We start from the raw sequence: 15,124 nt of genomic DNA, 5'->3' as shown, positions 1-15,124 counted from the left end.
GCCAGCGGTGGTGGCTAGCGGCCAACGGTAGTCTTGAGTGGTTGGGGATATTTTGTTAATTTTTAAACTTTTGTGGCTGGGGTGTTTTAGCTATATTTTCAAATGTAGGAGATAATTATTATTTGGTAGACATATGAGGGTAAATGTATCCGAAATGATAAAAGATTAAGGGCAAAATATAGTCAAATTTAAGATTACCTCGATAATCTCGAGATAATCTTATATTAACACCCATTGAAAAGGTAATATGATTATCCCCAATATTACCAGTAGTAAACATTATTTATAATAAAAGATTATATAATATTTTATTATTTGATAATTAAATGAGAAAATATTAAAAATTAAATAAAAATTATAAGATTAATCTTATATCATTCTGAACCAAATGTAACCTTAGATAATATTCTTTTTAATAACAATGAATATAACTTTGTTTCTAGGATCATGTGTTACTATGCACTAAAGAATTATTGATGAAGCTACACGGGAAAGTAAGTAAACCTTAAAAAGGACAGAGATAAGTTAATAAAGTGGTGGGAATGAGTGGGCATGGGCAACAGGCTTGTGATTTGGATTGACTAAAATTAAATTCAAGTTATAGTGATGTGTGCAAGTGTGATTGGATGCTGTTTGTGGATGGGATGGGACCATGCTGTTTAGAAGTCACAGTTGGTATTAGCTGCTTGCTAATTTCAAGTAATGCTATACTTATATCACTCATTACATTATTTTCATTACACTATCATTATTTTACTAATAATTATTATAAATAATTAAAAATTTATATGAATGTGGGATATGCCACATCATAGTGTAATAAAAATGATGTAATAAGTGGTGTAAATATAATATTATTCTTTGACTCAATTGCATTAATCATGCCGTCTTAATCACATCTTAAGTTTATATATACCTTAATTAATCTTTTAAATTTTTTAAATTATTAATTAAGTAAATTTTTAATAACCACCACTTATTAATAGTTTTGAGAATATAAATTCAGATTTTTTTAATAATATATTCAAAAATCTTTTAAGTGAATCATCAAACTGAATCCTCTTCACTTTTCTCTTTCCTTTTCTATCGTTTTACAATAAGTTAAGGCTTTATTTTAGGACGTTTATTTTTTAAACAAATTTCCTATTTTTAATTCTTTATTAAGATATTATATTTTAATCAATATTTTATGATTACAGCTTTTTCGTTTTAAATTAAAATAATTCCAAATGAAACATAATTTTCTATTCGCAATTTAACAGTAAAATAATTGATATTGTTTTCTTTCTAAGAAATAAAGGCAAAATACTGTATATAATTTATTCTAGCATCCCATCTCTAAAATCTTTTTCATTTAAAACTTAATCTAAAGTTCTTAATATCTTGTTATTTATAGTCTTAGAAAATACATGAATATGATTTTATATCATTTATCACTGCAAACAGTTTCCTCCAAATTACAAGATATATATATTATTTTTTATAAATTTGATTTGATTTATTCTTGTATATTAAAGTCATTTTTGATAAATTAATACTTTAAAAAAAAACTTATATTTTCATAAACTCTATTTTTAATAAGTTTTACGCAAATAAGCAGTAAAAAAATAATATAAATAAAACTTATTTTATAATCTTTTATTTCACGACGTAAAAATGAGAAATCAATATTTGATTCTAATGATTGTTAAAGAGAAATAAAAAAAAAAGTTGAACGCTTTGTGGCCTAAAGCTGCCTGACATAAGGTTAGATGATTAGTTCAACATAAACCCCTTTATTTGTTAATTTTGTGTTGCTTTTAATAAATCGACAAAAACTTTAATGACAAACAAATCTTCACAAAAGATATGCTTCGAGTCCCGTGATATTATAGAAATGATTACTATAGATCGGCATATCAAAGTTTATATATACCCAATAATAATAATAATTCTTAAATTGTCAGTTTTGGTAACCAATTTTGATGCCCAAGGCCCCTTCTTCCTTTCTATATTTCTCTTTTTATTTTATTTTTTATATTTTGAATCAAGCTTTTTGGAGACGTTTATATCATTTAATGTTTTATTATAAATGTATATTATATTAACGAAAAGAAAGATCAATTGGAAGATTACTGGAAATATTTTGAAAATCTGTTTGATTGGTTCAAATAAATTGATGAATAATATGTTTTGTTGAGAGGATAAATGAGTGGATATGTTATATAGATTACTAAATTACCCTCTTTTTAAAATATTAATATAATAGTATTTATTATTATTATTTTTTAAATCATTCTTTTAACCCCTACATTTGAAATTTTGGTAAAACACCTCAGTCATATAAAACTTTAATTTGTAGCAAAATCACTCTCACCCATTCCAAGCCACTACTAGCAGCCAGCCACCATCGCCGGCCGCCATCGACTGTCAATGGAATGATGCACAATTGGTTGTATATGGCCGACCATGCGCTGGCAAAGCCGGAAATGGCCAGATTTATGGCCGTTAAAACATGTGGCCGTGAAATGAACACGGCCAAAGATGTGGCCTTTTCACGATCAGATCTACAACTGTGTTTGGTAGTGAAATGGCCATAGAAACGCCAAATCTGACCATTTTCGATCATGGCTCACATATCCATCGCCAAAAAAGGTCTTATTGGTGCACGACCGACCAGATCTCACCGGTTGTGCACAATTACGGTGACTAACGCTGGTGGTTGGCAGTGGTGAGTCACCTGTGGTGGTCTTGGGTAGTTAGGGGTATTTTGTTAATTTTAAAACTTTTTTGTAGCCGGGTATTTTAGCTAATTTCTCAAATGTAGAGGGGCTAAGTAATTGTTATTTGGTAGACATTTAAGGGCAATTGTGTTAGAAATAGTTTTTAATTAAGGACAAAATTGGTAGAAAAATCATATTATCCCGGTAATGTTTTAATAACACCCTAGCAAGGTAATAAGATTATCCCCCATATTACCAATAGTAAACACTATTTGCAATAAAAGATTCCCGTAATATTTTATTACTTCTAAACCAAACACTAGAATCTTACAAAATAAACGAATATTACCCTCGTCATCTTATTTACCCCCGATCCAAACAGCCCCATTGTACATAAATAAAAACATACATTAAATGGAAGCAAATGGTGTAGAAAAAAGAGGAAATTAAAATAGTGACGGTATTTCTGTCCAAAAAACTAATATAAGTCATTTCGTACATTTGGGTTAATTGTTATTTAGTAGACATATAAGGGCATTTGTATCCAAAATGTTTATTAATTAAGGGTAAAATTGGTACGAACAGTTGATTATCCCAATAATAAAAAAATAACATCATTTCAGACGGTAATCGAATTACCCCCTATATTACCTATAGTAATCACTATTGGTATTGGTTGATTATCAGAATCTTTAATTACTTGACATCCAAACGAGGTAATTATCGGATTAAAATATAGATTATCAATGTTATCTTTTATGACCTTGAACTAAACGCTCACGAATAGTTAATCTTTTGGGATGAGTAATTAAACCTTGGATAATTGAACAAAATAGTGGGTCTGGTTGGGGCAGATTGAATCAGTAATGCGAACATTTAAAAACGTTGAAAGATGATGAACGTGGTGATGGTGTAAAATGGTGTGCATGCATAATCGTTATGTGTTGTTTTGTGGTTGATACAAAATGGGCCACAGGCTCTGTTTGTTTAACTTCTAAAATAATATTCAATTCTGAATAGGATAAGATATAATTTGATCAAATATGATAAGATTCTCATAATGTGTTTCGTACATTTTTGGAAAATATTTAGATTTTTTTTTAATCCATGCATTTGTTAATTTAGCTAAACACCCCCTGCCCCTCAACAATAAAAGTTTATAAATTAACAAAAACACTTCACCCACCCAACTAATTGTCGGTAGCCAGCCACCATCATCGGACGGTAGTCGGAAGTCACCAAAATGGCACACGATCGATTGGATCTGGCAGGTTATGCGTCGATGTGGCTGGGAAAGACCAGATCTACGATCAAAGATTTGGTAATTGATGGCCAAGCTATGGCCGTTGTTGACAGTCAAATTTATGGCTGTCGTCAATAGCTAGATCAACACACATCTGTCTAGATCCAATCGGTCGTGCGTCATTCTTACGATTTTCAACCACCGTCCGGCGATGATGGTCAGCTACCAACAATTAGTTGGATAGGTAGGGGTGTTTTTGTTAATTTATAAATCTGTATTGAGAAACAAAATTATCGGGTGGTGGTAGCTGACTACCAACAATTAGTTGGGTGGGTGGGGGTGTTTTTATTAATTTATAAACTTTTATTGAGAAAAGTAATTATCAAATGGTGGTGGTCGGCTATCAATATTTAGTTGGATGGATGTGAGTGTTTTTGTTAATTTATAATTTTTTATTGAGAAAAGTAATTATCGGACAATGGTGGCTGGCTAACAATAATTAGTTGGGTGGGTGAGAGTGTTTTTATAAATATATAATTTTTTATTAAAAAATATAATTATTAAATATTTTAAGTTGAATAAAATATGATTGAATTTTAAATTAAATAGTTAATATTAAAACAAATATGTATTCGTTATATTGAATAAGATAATAAGATGGGATAGTGTTTGTTTGGAATAAGATAATAATATAAGATAGTGTTTCAAAAGTGTACGGGGTAATTGTTTTGTCGTTATGGTGAGAGGGGGTGTATAATTAAATTATGAGTATCTTTTAAGAAAGCGATGTCTACTGAGTCTTTATTGGCGGTGCAAATAGAGGAGCTCCTCCGCCGGCTGCATGTAGCCATCTTTCTTTAATTTTGTCTATTTAATTTTGCAAAGTACGTATGCTATTGCCACTTACCGACTTCAGTTTGCTAATAGTTTAAGCACTCAGTTACCGGAGTTGACATTTGGCTTCTTCCTCCGCACAAAAGATAATAATATATAAAGTAAACAACTTTTTGACACTCAATGGATTAATGAAATTATTCTATTTATAGGTTTTTAAAATATTATTTTATTATTTTATTATTTAAATTTATATTTTATTTTTGATTTTGATATCGATGTGAACCCATCATTACTATTCTCTTTCTCAACTATCACTCATAAAAACCCTTCAAACACTACTCCTGTTAATCCTGTCAATCACCGATAATTGACCAATAAAGATTTGTACAGCCGTCCCTCCTAAGTAAAATTCTAATCAATCCCAATAATAAAAATCAACTTTTCACCACTAAAAGATTCCTCGATCTCTCATTGTTAAAAGCTTTAACAATCTAAATCGAATTTGCTTTTTATTATCCACTGAAATATAAATTTAAATAATAAAATAGTATTTTAAAAAATCAATAGATGAGAAAGTGTCATTAAATTATTACTTGGTGAGAACAAGTCGTTAACTCTAAGGGGGTGTTTGTCTGAGCTTATGAAAATTAGCTTATAAGCAACAATTGCTTATAAGCTAAAATTAACTTATAAGCATTTAAAATTTTAAGCAATTACGTGTTTGGTTAAAGTACTTATAAGTGACTGATAAGTAATTGACGTGTTTGGTAAAATGTGGCTTATAAGTACATTTTATTATAAAATTACTAAAAAAGGTACTACATTAAACAAGGACATACTATGGAATTTTAAAATTAAACAAGGATAATGTGGTAATATACTTGGTCAAACTAGCTTATAAGCAAAGTGCTTATAAGCCAAAAAAAATAAGTACCTCCCTCCCAACTTATTTTTTTTAGCTTATAAGCTCAACTTATAAGCTCAAAAAAATTATAAACAAATAGGTCAGCTTAATTTTAGAGCTTATAAGCAAGTTTGACCAGCTTATAAGCTTAGACAAACACCCCCTAATATATAGTACATATTCATGTTATAATATAAGCTTAATGATTTGGAGGAAATCTCACGAGGCAACAAAGAAAAACATGTTCCACGATGCAAGATGACACGATCAATAAATGAAAAGTAGAGAAATAATCTATAGAATAATGTTGAATGTATGATTGTCTCGGGGAAGAAGACAGCCACCACCAGTCACCACATGTTTGGGGCGGCCTTGAGATTGTGATAATACATATAGTACATATTAATAGTTGCACCACCCAATCCAAGGGGCAATATTATTTTCCTTCTTCGTTCTATCAATTGTTTATAAAATATTTTATTACCCTTTGCAACCATGCAATTTATAACAACTTTGAATTTCGATAAAATAATCTTATACATATAAATTCTTCTAAAAAAATATTTATTAAATAACAAGTTTTGCACTATCGTCACACAATTATTTAATATATTTAACATAGTTTTAGCTTTTACTATTTCAATAATCATTTGTAATATCATTTTGTGTATGTTAATTTATATATGCAAATATGCAGTGTAATACCGTGGGGTATCAAGAACCCAAATCCAAATTCACCACAAATATATCTGAAATGCATGTGCAGCGAGTTCTTAGATCATGTAGTTGGTGTATATATTTATATATAAATATATAATATAATGTTTAGATAATATATATATTTTTTAATAGCAAATGAATATAACTTTTTTTAGATCGGAGTATTCGGGCCAGTTTACACATATTTAAACTAATATTCGAAATCCATTGAACATCCTATAAACTATAGAGATTAGGTAAACTACAATATTATTGTAGTAGGTGACTCTAAAATTTTAAAACAAAAAAATTTTAAGAAAAAGTGCAAATATTTTGATTGTTAAGCCAACCCCTTGGGATTGGGTCTAGCATTTTCCCTGTTTTTTAATCGGTTTCCTCTATGAAATTTATTTTTTCAAGCATCTGAAATAATACATAATTAAATCAAATATTAGATTATGATAAAATATCAAAGTATACTGGAAAGTAACAAAACTAAGCATATATGTCACGTTCTGGATTTGGTCAACTTGAAATGTGGTCTTAAATTTTCCACAAGATTATGGTTATGTTTTAATAATTTAACCATGCAATTTATTGTGGCTGTACCTGTTATAGTTAATGAGCTCACTAACCAGCCACATGCAGCCCTGCTCCTCTGGCCGGTTCAACAGTGAAGAATATGATACTGAAAAAGTGAAACTTGCCATATGAATATATTATAGAAATTGTTTTCATTTTAATCTGAGAATAAATTCGTGTAGAAAGTTGAATATATTCGAGAATAGGGAGGAATTTGAGGTGAAACGACAAGAGTAGAGAATCTGTTACGAATATGACGACTGAGAATCGGCCTCTTTTTACGTGTAAATAAATGGAGAGACGATTATTATTATCCACGTATTTATTTAAGCATAAATGGAAAGAACAAGACACGTCCACTAATCATAGACGTGAGCCATGACGACAGCCGACTCAGTTCCATGATTCTTCTTCCCACCATTTTATCTTTCCATTTTTATGATTATAAAATCTTCACTCCGCCAATGCCCTTTGCTTCAAACTTCAAAATTTTGTCTCTGCACCTCCACAGAGCCAGACACAAAGAAAAAAACATCAAGAAAGTTTAAGACTTTATTATCAGTTTCATTAATGTGTATTAAATAAACAGTTAATAAGAAAGCATTGGAGAAGATCTTGTGCTGATGGTTGGTTTCTTTCTTTTTTAGTTTTTCTTGTTTTTGGTTGGTAGAAAATGTTGTCAAAATGTAGGAGTTGTTTAATTGGTTTTGTATACTTCTTCTGTTTGATTCGTTTTTTAAATTAATGCCCAATTGCCCATTTCGATCTTACATCAATATTTTGACGTATTAGCAAAACGAATGCCGTATTTTAATTTCCTTGTTTGGTTGAAAAACTGGAGTCAGACTCGGGTACTGCTTCGTTTCTTTCTTTCTTTTAATAAAATGTTATCTTGCTGCAGTTGCTTATTTTTAGATTGCTTTGTTTAATTTAATTGTTTTTATTTTTTTTATATATAAAGGGAGTGTCTATCTGGATCTCATAGTAATATTTTAATGCACTAAGAATCCTATTTAGAATTCTCTTCCTGGGATTGAAATGTGAGAATGAGAGTTAGACGTTTTTCATACAAGCAACACGTCTCTCTCTCTTTTACCTCTCTTGCTGTTTCGGAATTTGTTGATGGAGGCTGGATTTTCACGGTTTGAATTTGTGTGAACTTTTACAGGAACATTTGAACCTCAGCTTCTTGTAGAGTACTGTGAGTTAGAGAAAGAGGAGAGAAGAAAAGGGTCCTAATTTGAGGTTATTTTTGAGGTACAATGGACTTCTCCTTATCTTTTTGTACATGTTCTAACTTCAATTTTGTTTCAGTAACATGCAAACTACTAGCTCCATGGAGCTTACTGCATTAGTTTGGTTTGTTCATAAATTGTATCCTCTCTCCCACTTGCGTTCATGATCTCTTTCTTTTTTCTCTTGTGGGGGATTTTCACTTTTTCTGCCTTATTGTTTCTTTCAATCAAAAGGCCAGAAATTGATGACAATTCTTTTAATTGGATGATCTGAACATTTAGTGATAAAAAAATTCTTATTATTTATGTTTCTTTGTTGGTATGCAATCAGGGCTTGGAGAGCAAGGAAAAAAGATAAAAAATGATGGAGGATCTATGGTTAATATCTGTGGGGAATCTGTTGTTCAGATACTTCTGGAAAGCGAAGCAATTCTGACTTTTTGCGTTTCAGTAACCAAATTCAGTATCAATCATGCATTTATCATTTGCTTTGATGTTTTGCTTCTGGTCATGCTCTTTTTCAATTTGATTCAGAAGTCATCATCAAAAAGGCTTCACACTCTGGCACGTTTTCAACGATTTGCGCCACTGCAGATAATAGCTGCAGTGCTCAATGGATGTCTTGGATTAGTGTATCTGGTTTTAGGCATTTGGATTTTGGAAGAGAAGCTGAGGAAAACTCAGACTGCATTACCTTTGAATTGGTGGTTATTAGTACTGATTCAAGGTGTCACATGGTTTGTTGTGAGTTTGACAATAAGCCTAAGGGAAGCCGTCTTCCAAGAGCACCAATGCGGCTACTGTCCATTCTTACCTTCTTATTCTCTGGGATTGTGTGTGTTTTATCTATCTTTGCTGCCATACTTAACAAAAAAATATCAATAAAATAGCCTTAGATGTTCTTTCTTTCCCTGGAGCATTGTTGCTGCTGGTATATGCTTATAAGGGAAATAACCATGAAGAAAGTGACACGAGGCTAGCGAAAGTGGTCTATATGACCCTTTGAAGGTGAGGCCGATGGGATAAGTAAAACTGATTCTGTTGGTCAAGTTACTGGATTTTCCAAAGCGGGTTTCTTCAGTAAGCTATCATTCTGGTGGTTGAATCCATTGATGAAAAGGGGTAGGGAGAAGACTCTTGAGGATGAAGACATACCTAGTCTGCGTGAGGCAGATCGAGCAGAAAGCTGTTATCTCCAATTCCTGGATCAGTTGAACAAACAAAACAAAAATTGAACCATCTCTCAACCATCAATCTTGAGGTCAATATAATATGTCACTGGAAAGAGATTTTCGTGTCTGGGTTCTTTGCTTTGCTAAAGATTCTTACTATCTCAGCTGGTCCTCTGCTACTGAATCCTTCATTTTGGTTGCTGAGGGAACAACAGCTTTCAAATATGAAGGTTATGTCTTGGCCAAGCACTTTTCTTTGCAAAGCTTAGAATCCTTATCACAAAGGCAGTGGTATTTCAGAGCAGACTAATTGGTTTGAAGGTCAGGTCTTTGCTCACAGCAGCCATTTCAAGAAGCAATTGAGACTGTCAAATGCTGCCAGCTGATTCACTCAGTGGTGAGATAATGAACTATGTTACAGTGGATGCTTACAGGATCGGAGAATTCCCTTTCTGGTTCCACCAAACCTGGACAACAGTCTGCAGCTTTGTATTGCCCTTGTAATTCTCTTCCGTGCCGTGGGTTTAGCAACAGTTGCAGCCTTGGTGGTTATAATCCTCACTGTGCTATGCAACACTCCACTTGCAAAGCTGCAACACAAGTTCCAAAGCAAGCTCATGGTTGCACAGGATGGAGACTTAAGGCTTGTAGAGAGGCCCTTGTGAACATGAAAGTTTTGAAACTGTATGCATGGGAAACCCATTTCAAGAAGGTCATTGAAAATTTACGGAAGGTGGAATATAATGGTTATCAGCAGTGCAGTTGCGAAAGGCATATATAGCTTTCTCTTCTGGTCATCGCCTGTGTGGTTTCGACTGCCCCTTGGGGCATGCTTTTCCTCAATTCCTCTATATGCTAGTAAGTTTTCACTTTTGTTGCGACTTTACGTCTTGTTCAAGACCCTATAAAATGATCCCTGATGTTATTGGAGTTGTCATTCAAGCAAAGGTTGCATTTGCACGTGTTTGTGAACTTCCTTGAGGCACCAGAGCTACAGGGTGCAACTGTGAGGCAAAAGGGCAACTTGGAGAATGTAAACCATGCCATTTTCATCAAATCACCATTTTTCTTGGGAGGAGATTCTTTGAAGCCCACGCTGAGGAATATAAGCTTAGAAGTTAGACCTGGAGAAAAGGTGGCTATATGCGGAGAAGTTGGTTCGGGAAAATCGACCCTTTTAGCAGCAATTCTTGGAGAATTTCCAAAAACTGAGGGAACTGTAAGTTGCTACTGTTCTTATTCTATCTTCTGTAGTTAGAATACTTGTATAATTTTCTCCTGATATGTTGGTCTGCACTTCTAAAGTTTGTAATCTTGCATTTATAAGCACTAATATATACTTTAAACCTGTTTTTTTTTTTTTTTTTTTTTTTTTTTTTTTTTTTATAATTTCTGTAGATTCAAGTGTATGAAGATAGCCTATGTTCTCAAACGGCTTGGATCCAAACTGGGCATACGAGAGAACATTTTTTGGGTCTTATGGATAGCCAACGATACCAAGAAACACTTGAAGGTGTTCCTTGGTCAAAGATCTTGATTGTTGCTTCCTTATGGTGATCACACTGAAATAGGAGAAAGGGGAGTTAATTTGAGTGGTGGTCAGAAGCAGAGAATTCAACTGGCTCTGTGCTCTTTATCAGGATGCTGATATATATTTGTTGGATGATCCATTCATGGCTGTGGATGCTCATACGCCACAAGTTTATTTAATGTAACTGCTTTTCTTTTTTGAACATGATCTCTATAAAACTTGGTTTTCGGAGAAGCTAACTTAAACTCTGGCAGGAATATGTTATGGAGCACTTTCAGAGAAGGCAGTTTTACTTGTGACTCATCAAGTTGATTTCCTACCTGCATTTGATTCTGTTTTGGTTAGTGTACTCTCAATTTCTTTTTCTCTCGCTTCTGTGTTTTGAAGTAACTTGAGATTTTTTTGTAGTCTGGATTTTCCATTCTAGTTGCCATGTCATTATGTCTGAGCACTTTCAGTGTTAGATATCTGCTGTTACCTTAAGGCTTAGTTGCTTAATCTAAAACAAACTGATTGAATTTAATCAATTTGGATCTGGAATGCACTTGCTTGCAGCTTTAATCTCTAACCATGTATTGGAAATTACTATTTCTGCAGTTTGATGGCATCTGCATCATCTTCATGTCTTTTTTCATTTCAAAGTTCTCCAAACTTTTTGTATGTAGTGTTTTATGTTTGTATTAGATTCTATAAGTTATTAGACTAATTGTTTGGTTTCTATTCACCAAGCAGCCTATGAAAGAATACATAGTTATGTGTTGTCCGTCTAATATCCGCTTCTTACTCTTACGCAATGAACAATCTGGTCAGACAGAGAACACATAGTGACCGTGAGCAAGTCAAAATAGATAATTGAAATGTATGCTTTGTGCAACTCTGTCATTTTTCTTTTTTATGATCTTTCTATAACCAGTTATTGGCAGTAATCTTGTTTTTTCTGACAGTTAATGTCAGATGGGGAAATCCTGCGGGCAGCTTCTTATCATCAGTTATTGTCATCAGTAAAGAATTTCAGGACCTTGTCAATGCACACAAAGAAACTGCTGGTTCTGAGAGACTTGCCGATGTTACTTCTCAGAAGCATGGTACACCTGCTAAAGAGATCAAGAAGGGTTATGTGGACAAACAATTAAAGCACCCAAAGGTCAGTCGTGATAAAACAAGAAGGAGAGAAATAGGAGACACAGGGTTACAGCCATACATACAATATCTGAAGCAGAACAAAGGCTTTTGTGTTCTTCAGCTTGGCTGGTCTTTCCCACCTGTATTTGTTTTGGTCAGATATCACAGAACACTTGGATGGCTTCCAATGTAGATAATCCTCATGTTAGCACATTGCGGCTGATAGTAGTTTACTTAGTGATTGGATTTACCTCACAGCATTTTGGCTGTGTAGATCTCTCTCTACTGTTTTCTTAGGTCTTCGATCATCACAATCTTTATTTTCACAGCTTCTAAATTCTCTTTCCGTGCACCTATGTCGTTTATGACTCCACACCCTTGGGAAGGCTACTTAGTCGGTAAGCATCTTGATCATAAAATGTTTGCCAACAAAGAGGGGTTGATGAAACTAATATTTCTTTTAATGTTTGAATGTTGGTCTCTTATATGTCTCCTCCGATCTGAGTATTGTTGACCTTGATATCCCGTTCAGTTTAATCTTTGCTGTTGGGCTACCACTAATGCTTATCTAATCTGGAGTACAGCTGTTGTCACCTGGCAAGTTCTGTTCGTCATATACCAGTGATTTTTGTGGCTATTCGCTTGCAGGTAATATTTGCAAATTTTCCTAATGAGTTATATTCAGTGGGGCAGTCTTCTATAATCTTCCATGGGACATATATTTTGGAGTTGTCACGATGACCTTAACAAGTAGTTACTGATTATTATATAAATTTTCTTTTTTCAGAGATATTATTTTTCTTCGCTAAAGAATTATGCGGTTCAATGCACAAACCAAGTCTTTTGTGGCAATCATTTGGCCGAGTCAGTAGCAGGAGCTATGACAATAAGGGCCTTTGAGGAGGAAGAGCGTTTTTTTGCAAAGAGCTCTGATCTCATTGATACCAATGCTAGTCCTTTCTTCCACATTTTTGCTGCAAATGAGTGTTGATTCAAGGTTAGAAGTGCTCAGTGCAGCGTTATCTCGTCGGCAGCACTCTGCATGGTTTTGCTTCCTCCTGAACTTTTAGCCCAGGTGAGTACTATTGGTATCTTCAAGGGCCATTGCTATCTTCTAATTCGCAATATCCATGGACATATTTTGAATTTGAAATATTTTTGAGACAGATTCTTCATATATCATTAAGCTACTAATTGTTATTCAATTACTTCTGTTATGTACAGGATTTATCGGATGGCACTTTCTTATGGCCTTTCCTTAAATGTTTCCCTGGTTATGTCTATCCAGAACCAGTGTACTATAGCAAAATATCATTTCTGTGGAAAGACTAAACCAATACATGCATGTACAAAGTGAAGCCCCTGAAGTGATAGAAGACAGTCGCCCTCCACAACTGGCCTGCTGTGGGTAAAGTGGATATCTGCGATTTACAGGTAAAAATTCTATTATTCATTACTGTTCTGTCTGAATGGTATTAGTATACTGAGAAATTTATTGATCAACAGATCAGATATAGGCCTGATGCACCACTTTCTTCGGGGCATCAGTTGCACATTTGAAGGAGGTCACAAAATTGTATTGTTGGCCGACTGGCAGTGGAAAGACTACTCTCATAGGTGCTCTATTTCGATTAGTGGGCCAGCTGGAGGGAGATTAGTAGATGGCATTGATATCTGTAAGATTGGGCTTCATATCTGAGGACACGTTTTGTAAATTCCTCAGATCCTACACTTTTCAATGGCACTGTGAGATATAATTTGGATCCTTTATCTGAACATACAGACAAGGAAATATGGGAGTAAGTTTCGATACTTCTTTGTTCTCTGTTGATGTTTAGGATCTAACAGATGTTGACTGAAATTCTTGTTCATTGAAGTACTTTTGGTTTTTTACATCTGCATGCTAATCATTTCGTGGGCACTTTCTTAGGTTCTTGGAAGATTCAGCTTCGGGAAGCTGTCCAGGAGAAAGAAGAAGGCCTTGACTCCTTAGGTAAGATAGTGGCATCTATAAATTTTCAGGCTTCTATTTTTGATAGTGTTATTAACTATGATTGTGTATAGTTGTGGATGATGGATCAAACTGGAGCATGGCAAAGACAACTATCTGTTTGGCGTGCGCTGTTAAGGAGAAGCCGGATATTGGTGCTTGATGAAGCAACTGCATCAATCGACAATGCAACTGACACCATTTTACAGAAAACTATTCGGACTGAATTCGCAGATTGTACTGTGATTACGGTGGCTCACAGGATACCAACGGTGATGGATTGCACCATGTACTTGCCATTAGTGATGGTGAGTGACTGAGTCCTTTTTTTGACTTCATCTGATATTTATAACTTATGAAGGATTCTATATTTAAAACAAGGAGTATTTTCTATGTTGCAGGAAAGCTTGTGGAGTATGATGAGCCATGAATTTAATGAGGAGGGAAGATTCGCTGTTGGGCAGCTTGTGAAGGAATACTGGTCTCAGTTGCACTCTGCAGAATCACATAAAAATGAAAAACTATTTCTTGTATCTCTTGCTTTGGCAGCAAGAATTGTAAGTAGGATGTATAGTATTGCCGCAATATGTTGGGGTAGAGAGCAAACAAGAGGAACATTTGTTCCATTAGTAGGTTGCATTAACTGGATCTTCTCCAATGCTTTCGACTTTGAAACTCATGCAAATATGACCAAAAACGAAGATGGAAATATAAATGCTGAAATGACCATAAATTAAACTATATTTTCTCACTGTGGATATGGGCATAAGACTTGTTAAGTGAGCTGGCTGAGCTCTTCAAGTTTCAATAAAAGCTTTGTTGATTATCTTCAAGTCACAATAAGTACCATTTGAAAGAGAAACAGAAGAGAGCGAGGAAAAACTAAGTCCTTAAACACATTTTTTGTCCAGCTTATGAAAGTGAGTGATTAGCCCACAAAATGGCTCACAAAAACTCTTTTGATGTCAGTATTTACAAAATAAAGGGACTTTAATTTTTAAAGTAATTCAAACTTGGCATGCGTGTAATATCATTCTTTGGTTGAAGAAACAGGGAGAATCTGTCACTGGGTTTCTTTTAAAAAATGTTATCTTTATGCGGTTGTTT

The 15,124-nt window shown here is 33.8% G+C and overlaps 1 pseudogene; it reads left to right on the top strand.

Moving 5' to 3' along the window:
• The first annotated feature begins 8,562 nt into the window (after positions 1–8,562).
• LOC116106863 lies at positions 8,563–14,754 on the top strand (annotated as a pseudogene).
• The last annotated feature ends 370 nt before the right edge of the window (positions 14,755–15,124 follow it).

The sequence above is a fragment of the Pistacia vera genome, unplaced genomic scaffold (genome assembly GCF_008641045.1).
Source record: "Pistacia vera cultivar Batoury unplaced genomic scaffold, PisVer_v2 Contig524, whole genome shotgun sequence".
NCBI lineage: Eukaryota > Viridiplantae > Streptophyta > Magnoliopsida > Sapindales > Anacardiaceae > Pistacia > Pistacia vera.
This window is presented reverse-complemented; position numbering and strand designations above follow the sequence as displayed.